Source organism: Juglans microcarpa x Juglans regia, chromosome 5D (assembly GCF_004785595.1).
Source record: "Juglans microcarpa x Juglans regia isolate MS1-56 chromosome 5D, Jm3101_v1.0, whole genome shotgun sequence".
Lineage (NCBI taxonomy): Eukaryota > Viridiplantae > Streptophyta > Magnoliopsida > Fagales > Juglandaceae > Juglans > Juglans microcarpa x Juglans regia.
Genome location: NC_054602.1, coordinates 21,002,386 through 21,015,464, shown reverse-complemented (window position 1 = coordinate 21,015,464; position 13,079 = coordinate 21,002,386).

Genomic DNA, 13,079 nt, shown 5'->3' with positions numbered 1-13,079 from the left:
ATCATTTTATGCAGTATTAATTCAGTTTTATTAATTTTCACTCAAACTTTTTTAATGGAAAATGCTAAATATATTTGAAAAAAATTTACAAAAAATTCATTTATCCACGTGTCATTTATAGATATGCTGAAAATCATGAAATTTAAAACTCAAAATTTGAATTTAAAAAAAATAATAAAATGAGTATTGTAAGTAAACTTGTAAGTAAAAGTAAATGTACATGTAACACTACTCTTTTTTAATTATAGAAATTTTCAAATTTAGACCCTCAATCAATCTCCTTTTATAGGACTGTAAGACTATTAGTCCGAACTGGAAAAATCGACATGACCTAATGGTTCGGTCCAAACTGGACTAGGCCGATAGTTTTATAGGTCGGTCCCGGGATGTGGTTTTTTTGGACCGGACCAAACCGAGACTGACCCAATGTGTGTGTATATATATAATATAGTATTTTATATAGTAATTGTATAATTTAATTATGTAATTTCATCCAAATAATCACCATTGATAATATATATAATAAAATTATTTAATATTTATTAACTATATATAAAATGTTAAATAAATAACTTAATTTTAATTTTACTAATTTAATTAATTTTTATATTAATTTTTCTGTCAAAAAAATGTTCATGGACTGAATCAGACTGAATGGACGAACCGAATCAATAGCTAACCGCCCGATTTGACAAAACTGATGGACCAAACTAGACCGATTACACCCATACTCTTTATCCGAAAAGAAGATAATGATTTTGATGCCAAAAACAATAAGATTTGACCACACCATAATTAGTTATGCTAATAATTATTTGATACTGTTCAAATATGAATTTGTGATACTCTCGTCTAACATTGTAAATAAACTATTATGATGGGGGGCCAGAGCATGAGGACCTGGCCCACAGAGGGATCTCAAGGCTCTTGGTAACCCCCGGGTATAGATGGGCCTCGGGACAACCCAACGATGGAAAAATCGAGATAAAGGATGGAATGGGTCAGACACGAAAGGTGGGCCCGAGCCGGGAGGCTTAGTGGCCAATGACAAGGCTATGAACACAAAACGTGGGAGCTTCGAGCAAGAGGGTCTGGTACACTCCATGGCTGACAAACCTAGCATGCAATGTTAGAAACAGCCACTACCCCCTCCAGATGATCAATGGTAGGAAGGGCGAGGAAGCGCAAGTCAGGACATCTGCACACCGCATTTAATGTTCGACAAAATTGACACGCCACAACAAGAATGGGTGTGAGCCAATCTGAATAGTCACGATCAAGCATGGCCCGCACCTGTCGCTTGGCGGAAAGCGAAAGGTTAGCAGTACAATTTGAGTACGAAATAGCATGACCGTAACCAACAAGGTAGAAGATCGCCCACCGTCAGGGCCACGTCTTGTACACCAATATGCTACTACATACAGGCACCTGGGACCACAACACCAGGTATATATACCCACCCCCTAGGGGGAGGGAGCTCTCTCACACAGACATTTGGATTTGTCTCCACCACAAATTAAGAATTTGACTTAGGCATCGGAGGTGTCCCATAACACACATGCTCCCATTTCTGTTGGACAATGCAGGTGCAGATTGGTTGCAGCGTGCAATTGCCCGAGATACGAAACACGACATCAACAATGGCGTCATCTGTGAGATTTTTCCTATAAAAGCTCGTCTTTCATATGCTAGCAATGACATGTTCCCAAACCACGCAGAGAGAAGAATACCAGTCCGGAACCATGGAAGTGAGACTCACCGAAATAGGAGACATAATAAAGAAGCTGACGGTGGAAGTAGGAGGTCTTCGACAGGAGAATGAGACATTATGAAGAGCTAACGAAGAATTGGTGGGAGGGGTAGAACCCAACCAGAAAGAACACGTCGAGATGCGGCGCGCTCCAAAAATTGACGTAGTAGAGGAAGAAATACGTCAGATGCACCAAGAGCTACGGGAACTTGGGGACAAATATGTAGAGATGGCCAAACAGATGGGCCCGTCATCCTCCGTAGATCAGCTACTCACTAGCACCGACTTGCCATACAACGCGAAGGTCATGGCTGCCCCTCTCTAGCCTAAATTCAAGGTCCTTCAGATGGAAATATACAATGGGTTAAAGGACCCCCTTCAACACTTAGAGACATTCAAGGCCTATATGACCCTTCATGGGTTCCTTGGTGAGATTGAGTGCCGAGCCTTCCCACTGACACTAAAGGGAGCGGCGAGGGCGTGGTTTAGATCCCTACCACTAGGATCCATCGATAGCTTCGGTGAGTTGGCATGCCTATTTCTAACATAGTTCATGGAGAGCAGAAAGAGAAGACAACAGGCCGCCTATCTCCTAACTGTCAAACAGCACGACGACAAGAATCTCAAGGCATACCTCTACCGATTTAACCGAGAGTGCATAACTACGAACAACCAAGATCAGAAGATCACCTTGGCCGCCCTACCAGAGGGAATCTGACCGCAGAACCCATTCATGGCCGAATTAGCAAGAAAAATCCCCACAACTCTAAGGGATTTCATAGATTGTACCGACAGCTTTATCAATGCCGAAGACACCTTCTGGACCTTGACGGCTCCCTGGAAGATCGAGCTAGAGCTGGCGGACAAGAAGGTTGTCTGGCTGAGTAGCGAGACTAACTGCAAAAAAAAAAATAAGAAGAGTCTGCAGGAGGCCAAAAGAGGAAGTAAAGCGCAAGCTCGAGCGCACGGTGGGACTTGAGCACATATGAGTATGATCGTGGAAGGTGAGCACACACTGACCTAGCGTGGAGTGCCTCAACCAAGTTGGGAGGGCTAAAGATATTGCACCTACTACCAGACAGACAGACACCGAACAAAAGATTGTTACACTTTGAAAGCTTACTGGACCAACGCCACCAGGAACGCGAGCAATTGGCGCGACGGAGAAACGAGCCTCAAGGCCTCGATAAAGTGAAAGCTTGAAAAGATGAAGAACTAGAAGGGAGGCCCAAAGGAGCCCGCGTCTCACGCCTGCTGGTCTCAGAACAAGGAAGTGTTCAGGGCTGAGAGAACCACAACTGGGCCAAGGAGGCGTGCAGGAGGCGCTATTATAACGTTTAGTGAAAAAGATGAAGAAGGGATCCTCCACTCCCATAGCGATGCCTTGGTGATCACCATGTAGATCGCCGACTTTGTGACACGAAGAGTCTTGATCGACAATGGCAACTCCATCGACGTCCTATTTTGGGAAGCGTTTGTCAAGATGAAAATCGATCCCGACCGCCTACACCCAGTCCCAATGCCACTAAAGGGTTTCACCGGGGATGTGGTCCAGCCAATAGGGGCCATCACTCTGTCTGTCCTGGCCAGGAAATCCCCCAAAACTTCTGCAACAATAACTAACTTCCTAGTAGTGAAGGCCCCGTCTTCGTACAATGAGATATTGGGCCGCCTGACCTTGAACCGTCTGAGGGCAATAACATCAACACATCACCTTAAGATAAAATACCCCACAAGCTCGGGGGTTGGTGAAGTTCGGGGCGAGCAAGTCCTAACTTGGGAATGTTATGCACAGGAATTAAGGCACAGAGGAAAGGTTGTTAGAGCAATTGAAGAAGCAAGTGCGATCGTGGAGCCACCACCACCACCGACCCTGGCAGACTGAGATAAAGAGGTCCGTGATGAACAAACCCTACGGCAGGTAGAGCCAAATAAACCCCTGGAGCTGGTTCCCGTAAACTCATAAAGACCCGAACACATGGTAAGGGTCGGGACAAAGATGGCTCTGGAGTTGAGGCAGGCTATGAAACGACTCCTTATTGAGCACTAGGACATATTTGCATGGAGTCACGAGGAGATGCCAATGATCGATAACATGATCATCGAGCACTGCCTTTGCATCGATCTCGGGGTTAGGAAAGTTAAGCAAAAGCGTCGAAACTTCAGTGCTAAGAAGTACGCCGCCATAGCCGAAAAGGTTGACCATCTCCTTGCAGCGGGTTTCATCCAAGAAACCCACTATTCCGAGTGGCTATCAAACGTAGTACTGGTCAGGAAGGTGAGCGAAAAATGGAGAATGTACATCGACTTCATTGACCTAAACAAGACATGTCGAAGGATAGCTTCCCCTGGCCACACATCGATTTGATTGTCGATTCTACCATAGGCCACCAGTTGCTCATCTTTATGGATGCATACTTGGGCTACAATTAGATCCATATGAGCCCGAACGACGAAGCAAAAATGGCCTTCATCATCAACTGAGGGCTCTACCGCTACAAGGTCATGCCCTTCAAGCTGAAGAATGCTGGCGCCACATTCCAGTGTATGGTTAACCGAATGTTCAAAGATCAGATCTCCTAGAGGATTTCGCAGTATTACGACCCTACAAGATTAAACTCAACTTGCTAAAGTGCTCCTTCAGAGTGGAGTCAGGCAAGTTTTTGGGCTTCATGGTCTTTGAACGGGGAATTAAGGCCAACCCGGAGAAGGTCAAAGCAATAATGGGTATTACCCCCCCCCCCCCCCCCCCCCCCCCGGCGCCGTAAACATTAATGAAGTGCAAAGACTTGTGGGGCAGGTACCTCTCGACCGACAAATGTCTTCCATTTTTTAAAGTCCTGAAGAAAGCACGAAGTTGTGACACTGACTACAATCGGGCAGTCGGCAAACTAAAGGAGTACCTAGCTCATCCACCACTCCTCAGCCAAATCGAATCGAGTGAGGACTTGACCGTGTACCTAGCGATACCACCACTTGTTGTATCTGCAGTCCTGGTTCAAGATGAAAAAGGCGGGCAACAACCCATCTACTACACAAGCCGGACGTTTTGCAGAGCTGAGGTGAGATACTCTCAAACAAATATGTTGGCATTCACACTGGTGGTCACTACCAGGAGACTAAGGCCGTACTTCCAAGCCCACCCGATAAAGGTGCTCACCGACATCCCCTTCAAGAAGATATTGCAGAAACTCGACACCTTTGGCCTCATAATGAACTAGGTGGTTGAGTTGAGTGAATTCGACATAGAGTACCTTCCTCGCATAACAATTAAGGGTCAAGTGCTAGAGAACTTCGTGGCCAACTTTAGTGACTTCCCAGAGGAGGTACAGGTTGCACCCTAGGGAAAGCCTTGTTAGGTCTACGTCAATGGCTCGTCCTACCGGGCTGGTCTGCACATTATCACTGAGTTTGGCAAGGAACATAATTACGCGATAAAGCTTGCCTTCAAAATAACTAACAATGAGGCTGAGTATGAGGCGCTACTAGCCGGAATGTCGGTAGCTAGGCTGTTGGGAATAAGGGTGTAAATTAGACCAGTTTTGTCCGGGGGGTGATGGACCATCATTTTCCCTAGATCGAACCGAACCGACCATCCCTAGGGACTGGACCGGGTCTGGTCAGGTACGTCCAGCCCAATTATTTTTTTTTCTTCTTTTTAAATAAATTAATAAAAAATTATTTAAAAGACTAAATTAAAATTACGTGAATTATTAATGTAGATATGTAACTAACTCAATAAAAAATTATTTTATATGGTCAATGATAATAAATTAGATTAAAATTATACTCTTAACTTATATAATTACTATATAATTGGTTAATTGATATTATACATTAGTTAATCAATAGAATATTAATTTGTTAATAATATATTTAAAATTTTATATTTTTAATGGTGATAAGTTAGATGAAAAATATATAATTAATTATACAATTATTATATAAATAATATATATCTAATATATATTTTTCTTTTTAAATTCGGTCAGTCCGATCTGAGGTGGGAAACCCCTGGACCGGGATCGAACCGAAAAGTCTCGATCCTCTATTTCAGGGGTCGAGACCAACTGGTCTTGGTCCTTGGTTGGTCTGGTCGGTTTCTCCAGTCCGGGCCGACCAACTTTCACTCCTAGTTGGGAGCAACCGAAATCAAAGTCAAGGTAGACTCCAAGGTGGTCGTCAGCCGAGTGCATGAGGAGTTTGCCACAATGGGTGAAAGTTGAAGAAATATCATCAATAGGTGGGCGTAGAGCGCGACCTTTTTCCCTACTTTTGCATCCAGAAAATACCAAAGGAGGAGAACAAGAACAAGAAGGGCCCTATTTGCCCGAGCACATTGTAACCCAGACAGTTGACTTCCCAACCATCAGCACGGAAATATCAGTCGTCTCCTCTGGGCAACTTAAGTGGGCCTCAAACATTATAAAGTTCCTTAGATGTAACACTCGGGCCTAGCCAAGCCACTTTACAAATTTTTGGGTTTATAGTTATGAAAAACCATTTGGGATTGTGAGTAATTTTATTTTTGGGAGAGAGTTTGGGCCTAAGATACTTTTGGCCGAATATAAATTTTCAATGGGTTTGATAATTAGGTTTAAAATCTTTTGATGGACCAAGTAGATTTTCACCTGGGAAATTTATGGGACAAGTGTATTTTTTTTAAGGTTGAGTCGAGGCCCAAAACTTAAGAAAAAAACTTCAATAATCTCATACATGATCCAAGTTGTGGGCCAAATATTATTTTTAGGCTAAAGAGCCTAGACCCGTGGAAGTGATTCCGTACTCCACGTCGCACGGTTTCACGCCGTTTTCCATTTTCATGCACGTCCCTCCTTCCTTTTTCTTTAGGTTTTATCCGTTTTCCACTTATAGCATATACATATGTTAAGCATCCTCAACCCTAGAATAAGTGTTGCTCGTCCTCCTCTTCATAGAAGTGTCAAACCGAGATCTCCACTCTGCTGCTGCTAGCAAGGACCCTTGCTGCCAACCACTGCCTCCATCGCGATCTCCTCCGCACGACGGAAACAACCTCCATCACCCTCCATTTTCTTTCACCAAAAACAGAGTGTGAATCTGTTTCCATGACCCACTGCACTCCTCCTCACGAACACCACCAATCCAAGTTACAACCCTGCCACCCCCAGTGCTAGCTCTCTCTGCATCGTCACTACCTACTCAGCCACATGAAATCGTAGCCACTGACGCAATAGCCCAGTGCTCATCTCTTTCAGCGCCACCACCCATCTCACAAGAAAATCAGTCGTGTGGTCCCCTGTTTTCCTGCACCCAAAATAGAGCCAAGCGTTGCACCTCCACGGCCAATGACTGAAACTTCCCATCCTTTTACCACCGAGCACCATAACTCTGTTTTTCTCACTCAAAATAGAGAGTTCTTACTACAGGACAACCGTATCTCGCCAACTGCTCCAAGCTGTCACCACCTACACGAAAAGGGGGGCCGTCGGACATCGACAAGCCACTTCAGCTAGTAGCAACCCCTCACGGTGAGTATCATTCTCGGTTTACTCCCTCCTTTCTCTCCACCTTTCTCGCGCTCACCTCTCCCTCTCTTTCTCTCGTGCTCAGCCCAGCTCGATGGCATCTCCATCACACTCTTGCTATTCAGTCGCACCACCACAGTCCCTCCAGCCAGCCTCGCCGCTCCTTACCCCTCCACGCGTGCCTCGGTTTCCCTTGGGAAAGCCCCTGCCACCACGTACTAGGTTTTATTTCCGTGTGTTTGTTCCTCTGGTTTTCATGTTCTTATAAGTTATATATATATATATATATATATATATGTAACTATGTTAACCTAATAGAAGGAAGTGTTATTACTTTTTTACCCCTTAGTGTATGCCTCCAGATTTAGCATTTTAGGCTTAAATATTGAAATTTGTGATTGATTGAAAATTTACAGGAATTACATGATTTTTATAGGTGACGATTAATATTTATTTGGCATTGTTGAGGAAATTTTTTAAAAGACTAAGGAGTCCAAGTAAGTGTGGTTCATATGCTACAATTTGCATAAAATAAAATGATCTGAGGTTGATTTTGGAAAATATGCATGTTTTGTTATGAAAAGAAATTTTGGAAACGACCTTAGTTATTTGTTCTGCATTACTCATGAAATTCTGTATAAGAAGAAAGTATTTTCTATTATGACTAGTGTAGACATGAGCTTATTTAGACATTTTGTTTCTGAACTGTGCAAAAGAGAACAAATATGAAATTCTGTACTCTGATATGATATAATGTGATTTCTGAAACCTCTGGCATGACATTGTGTTTCTGTTATGACCTTGTCATGGGTGTAAAACTGTGGTCTCTGTTTGGGTTGGTATCAACTTTTCTATTTCTGGTGCACCCACTTTGGAAACAATGTGGTCTTCTGCATGATCTTTCCTATGTGTACACTCGCGGCTTCGAGAATAATAAATGGAAGATTTACATTCTATTTCTGCTCGGCTGGCCACCAGGGTTTGCACAACCCTATCACGGGGGTTAAGTATGGAATTATGTTCTGATATGATGTTTCAGTTATGCTGTGCCAGGGAAATTTTGAATAAAAATATTTTTAAACTTTCGCTCTGATATTTTTTATAACATGTTCTGACTCTGCATTCTGAAAATAAAAAGCTAAACTCTAAATACTCATGTTGGCATTCTAGTATATGTTCTTTACTTACTGAGTTGTTGATAACTCAGCCTTTATCTCCATAATATGTTTCAGATAATTTTGATGCAACAGTTGGAAGTCAGGAATAGGGAGTACTTGCAAGTTTTTTTGATCATAGAAGACTAAGTGCCTTAGGATACAAGGACTTTTTGGAGAGTTTGTTTGGTAGTGTTGATATTTTATGTGGCTTTGGTATTTTGAGTAATGGATATTCCTAGTTTTTGTAGAAATGTTTATGTATTTTATTGAGGCACTTCTGATGTGCCTTTAAGTAGGAACATAGATATTTGTTCTGAACAAATAGGTTAATATGTTATGGAGACTCTAGTTTATTTTAAAAGTTTTATTGGAGATGATTTTTGGTGAAATGAATTAACTATCCGGACCCAGGGGAACGGGGCCTTACAACACGAGCGAAGTCCTGAGTGATAGAGATGAAGCACGAAAGGTCAAGAGCCGGGCAACATGATTCACATTGGTGGGAGGGATCTTGTACAAGAGGGGATTCTCTGAGCCACTCCTAAGATGTGTCTCTTCGAAAGAAGCCCAATATGTGCTGGTTGAGGTACACGAGGGAATTTGTGGGAACCATTCGGGGGGAAGGAAGTTAGCCTCGAAGGTGACTAGGGCGGGATACTTTTGGCCTTACTCTCTTCGGGACACGGAATGCTTCTTTAAGAACATGCACCCACATCTCACTGCCCACTAGAAGAACTAACGTTGATCACGTCCCCATGGCCCTTTGCCCAGTGGAGGTTGGATCTAGTCGGGCCACTCTCTGTGGCCTAAGGCGAGGTAAAATTTGTAGTTGTGATGGTTAACTACTTCATGGAATGGATTGAAGCGGAGACACTGATGACCATCATGGCTACGACCATCATGGCTACAACCATCACAAAGTTCCTGTGAAGTTGATGGTTTGTTGGTTCAATATTCTCTAGAGCATCATATAGGACAATGGCTGGCAATTCGATTCCTCACACTACCAGGAATGGTGCACTGGCCCAGGATTTAAATTTAAATATTCCTCTCCCGGACACCCACAGTCTAACTGGCAAGTCTAGACGACCAATAAAACCCTACTGAGCATCCTGAAGAAGAGGTTGGAAGACCGAAATGGAAGATGGGTGGAAGAACTCCTGGAACTGCTGTGGGCCTACCGAACAGCCGTCAAGACTCCCACGGGAGAGACACCGTTTGCCCTCACCTACGGTAGTGGAGTTAGGAATGGCAACCTACCTAGTCCAGCACTTCAACCCGAACCTCAACAACGAAAGATTAAAGGAAAACTTGGACCTCCTGGGGGAAAGGCAACAAAATGCCAAAATGCTAACGGCAAGCAATAAGAGAAAGGCGGAGCGATGCTTCAACAAAAGTGTCAGGCCCTGTTCCTTCAAAATATAAGACTTGGTGTTGAAGTAGACCGGGGTCACTATCCAAGAGGAAGGCAAGTTGGACCCGCAATGGGAAAGACCATATGTGGTAATCGCTAGTGGCAAACCCGAGTCGTATCGCCTCAAGACAACAGGGGCAACGAACTTCCTCGTCCATGGAACACCAAGCATCTAAAAAGTACTTCCCGTAGAGATTGTAATTTAGCCTATGGAAATGTAACAATCACGTTCTATGAATGAAGAGATACATTTGCCTCAATTCAACTTTGTTGAGCCAGGGAGATTTGAAGCCAAGTCCCTAGACTCGCCACGATGCATTAGTCGGGCTGGAGTCCCTGAGCTCGCTTGCACGGCCAGTCGGATACAAGTCCCTTGACTTGTCGACTTTCGTGCCTACCGAGCTGAGTTTCTAGACTTGCCAAGATGCATTGGTCGGGCTGGAGCCCCTCGAGCTCACCCACATGGCTAGTCGGACACAAGTCCCTTGACTTGCTGACCATAGTGCCTAACTAGTCGAGTCTATAGACTAGCCACAATGCATTGGTTCGGCTAGAGCCCTCGAGCTCGCCTACACTACAAGTCGGAACAAGTCCCTTGACTTTCTGACCTTCGTGCCCATCAAGCTGGGTCCTTAGACTCGTCGTGATGCATTGGTCAGGCTGGAGCCCCTCGAGCTCGCCCACACGGCTAGTCGGACACAAGTCCCTTGACTTGCCGACCTTCGTGCCTACCTAGCGGAATTCTTAGACTCGTCACAATGCATTGGTCGAGCTGGAGTCCCTCAAGCTCTCTCACACAGCCATTCGGACACAAGTCCCTTGACTTGTCAACCTTCTTTCCCATCAAGCCGAGTCCTTAGACTCGCCATGATGCATTGGTCGGGCTATAGCCCTGAGCTCGCCTACACGACTAGTCAGACAAAAATCTCTTGACTTGTCGACTTTCGTGCCCATAAAGCCAAATCTCTAGACTCGCCACGATGCATTGGTCGGGCTAGAGCCCTGAGCTCCCCAAATTCACAACATGCAAGAAAGGAAGAAAAAGGAGAAGGAAGGAGATACACAGACAAGACCCAATCGAGGAGTAAGAAGAAGTTGCACAAGACAAAGTCTATATATACATTACAAGTACAACCCAAGGGGGGAAGACATTTACAGTTATTACAATAGGCCGTCAAGGCGGGGTGGGGGTATCTTGGAAGGCAAAGGGCATCAAGTCCTTCCCAATGATCTTAGCAAATGCAAAGGCCTGGGAATTGGCTCGAGGGAAGCCAAGTTCAAAGTCTTCGGGTCGATTAGGGGGTGCTCAAGCATATGGCCCCTTAACTGCTCAAGACCTTCCTTGTAGCTGTAGCCCCAGGCCTTATCCTGAATGGCCCTGGCGCTCCTGACCTGGGACATGACAGCTTCCCAATAGTTGCGACTTGCGTCCAAACTGAACTTTATGGCATAGATGCGAACACCGAGAGCTAGGATTATGTTGGTCTTCGTAAGCAGTTTGGATTCCAGGGAGCACTTCTGCACAAGGTCTTTCTGGCGTTGGACAGATAGAGTCAACTCAAAATACTTGGACAACAATTGTGAGTGCTTGTGACAATCCCTTAATCCGTCCAAGTCTTCTGTTAGGACGTTGTGCTCGCTGGTCACATCCTCCACCTCCTTGTTTGCCTTGCGAACCTCCAGTCGGGTGAGCAACGCCAACAAGCAAAGCGCCCGATTATCCTCCTCGAGATCCCCTCGCTCCCCCACACCATGGCTGCTAGTTTATCCGCAACCTATAATACAAGTAAGGTTAAAAAAACTTGAGAGGGTCAGGCGGAATGCGAATAGAGAATACCTGCACAAAGAGTGGCCTCAGCTTTTGGGCCTCTCGCTCAATCGCCTCAGCCCAAGCACTCTCGAATCCTAGACTAGTTGCCCAGGATCGTTAGTTCTAGCATAAGAGGACGGCCCGGTGCCCCCCAATTGCCTAGAAGGTCCAGACGAGCCCAGGATGGGTGCTTGGGAAGGGTCCAAACCGTCAGTGCCTACAACCTTTGGCCACTCACTCCCAGTGCCGGCATCTACCTATTCTACCATTGGCTCTGTAAGGACGTCTGCCCCCAAATTCAGCACAGAGGGTTCCTCGGCTATCACAAGGACCTCTGTTTGCATGGAAGTCCCATTGGTCCAGGTGGGGGCAATTTCTCCTGAAGCAGAAAAATCTCCCACTCAAGGGGACTATGGCTCAACCTCCTTCAAGACCAAGTAGGAACCGATCTCTAGCTCCAAAGACTAACTAATTGAAGCTGACGGGATGGAGACACAGTCGTTGCACAGGTCCATGACAAAAGGAGGGCCCAGGTCGGTCCCCTCCTGGTCGAACAGCCCAAGACCAGCAGAAGGAATCGGGGCCTGTGGAGTGCGAAGTTGAGAAAGGCATTGAAGAAGGCATCCAAAGACCATCGCCGATCTCCTCCATAACAACTGCAGACCTCGAAGTTAGTGGGGCTATCATTGCTACAACATGGGGACGCGACGCCTCTTGCATAGGAACCCTGTGGGGTGGGGGAGGAACGAAACACCCCGTGCCACAACTAGAGGAGGCACTGGGCACCAGCTCCCCACTTGATACCCTTAGGGAATGTTTAGGGGTCTCAGTGTAGGGAGCTCCTCCTTCGCTCCTCAGGACAATATGGGAACGGGAGGCCCCGACCTTGCTCTTGGGAACTTCGCTTGCTCCCTCGCGAGTGACTCGAGGCCGCTTCTCCTTACCACAGGGAGCGAAAGGGTTGAAGTGGCACTTCCTGCCTTGGGATGAGGGGGAATCCCCCAAAAAGTCCTGCCCCAATACGTATGAGTGATCGAGTGTTGCCAGGAACCTCATGATGTTGGCATTAGTCAACACCACATCGGTCTCAGTGTCGAGGGGGTGGGCTACCACCAAAGCCTGTACGGTCGCCAGCTTGTCCTCTTCCCGCAGGGTCAAAGTGATGGACAAGCCCTTGCTGCTAAGGTCGTATGACCAAATGGCCCGAACGGAGAATTCTTGGTGGACTTCCTCCCCCTCGGGGTACTCCCATCCTGACCCGGACGCAAAAAAGAAACGTCGAGGCCAGTCCTTGATGTGGGAGTGGTGCTTCTCCAAGCTGGCGATGCGATTCTCAGAGTGGGGCTGTGCAAACTTCTGATAATTCCAACTCCGCCTGAATTTTGCTCCGATTTTGACTCCGACAAAATCAGAGTGGTCGGAAATCGAAGTCGGAGTAGCT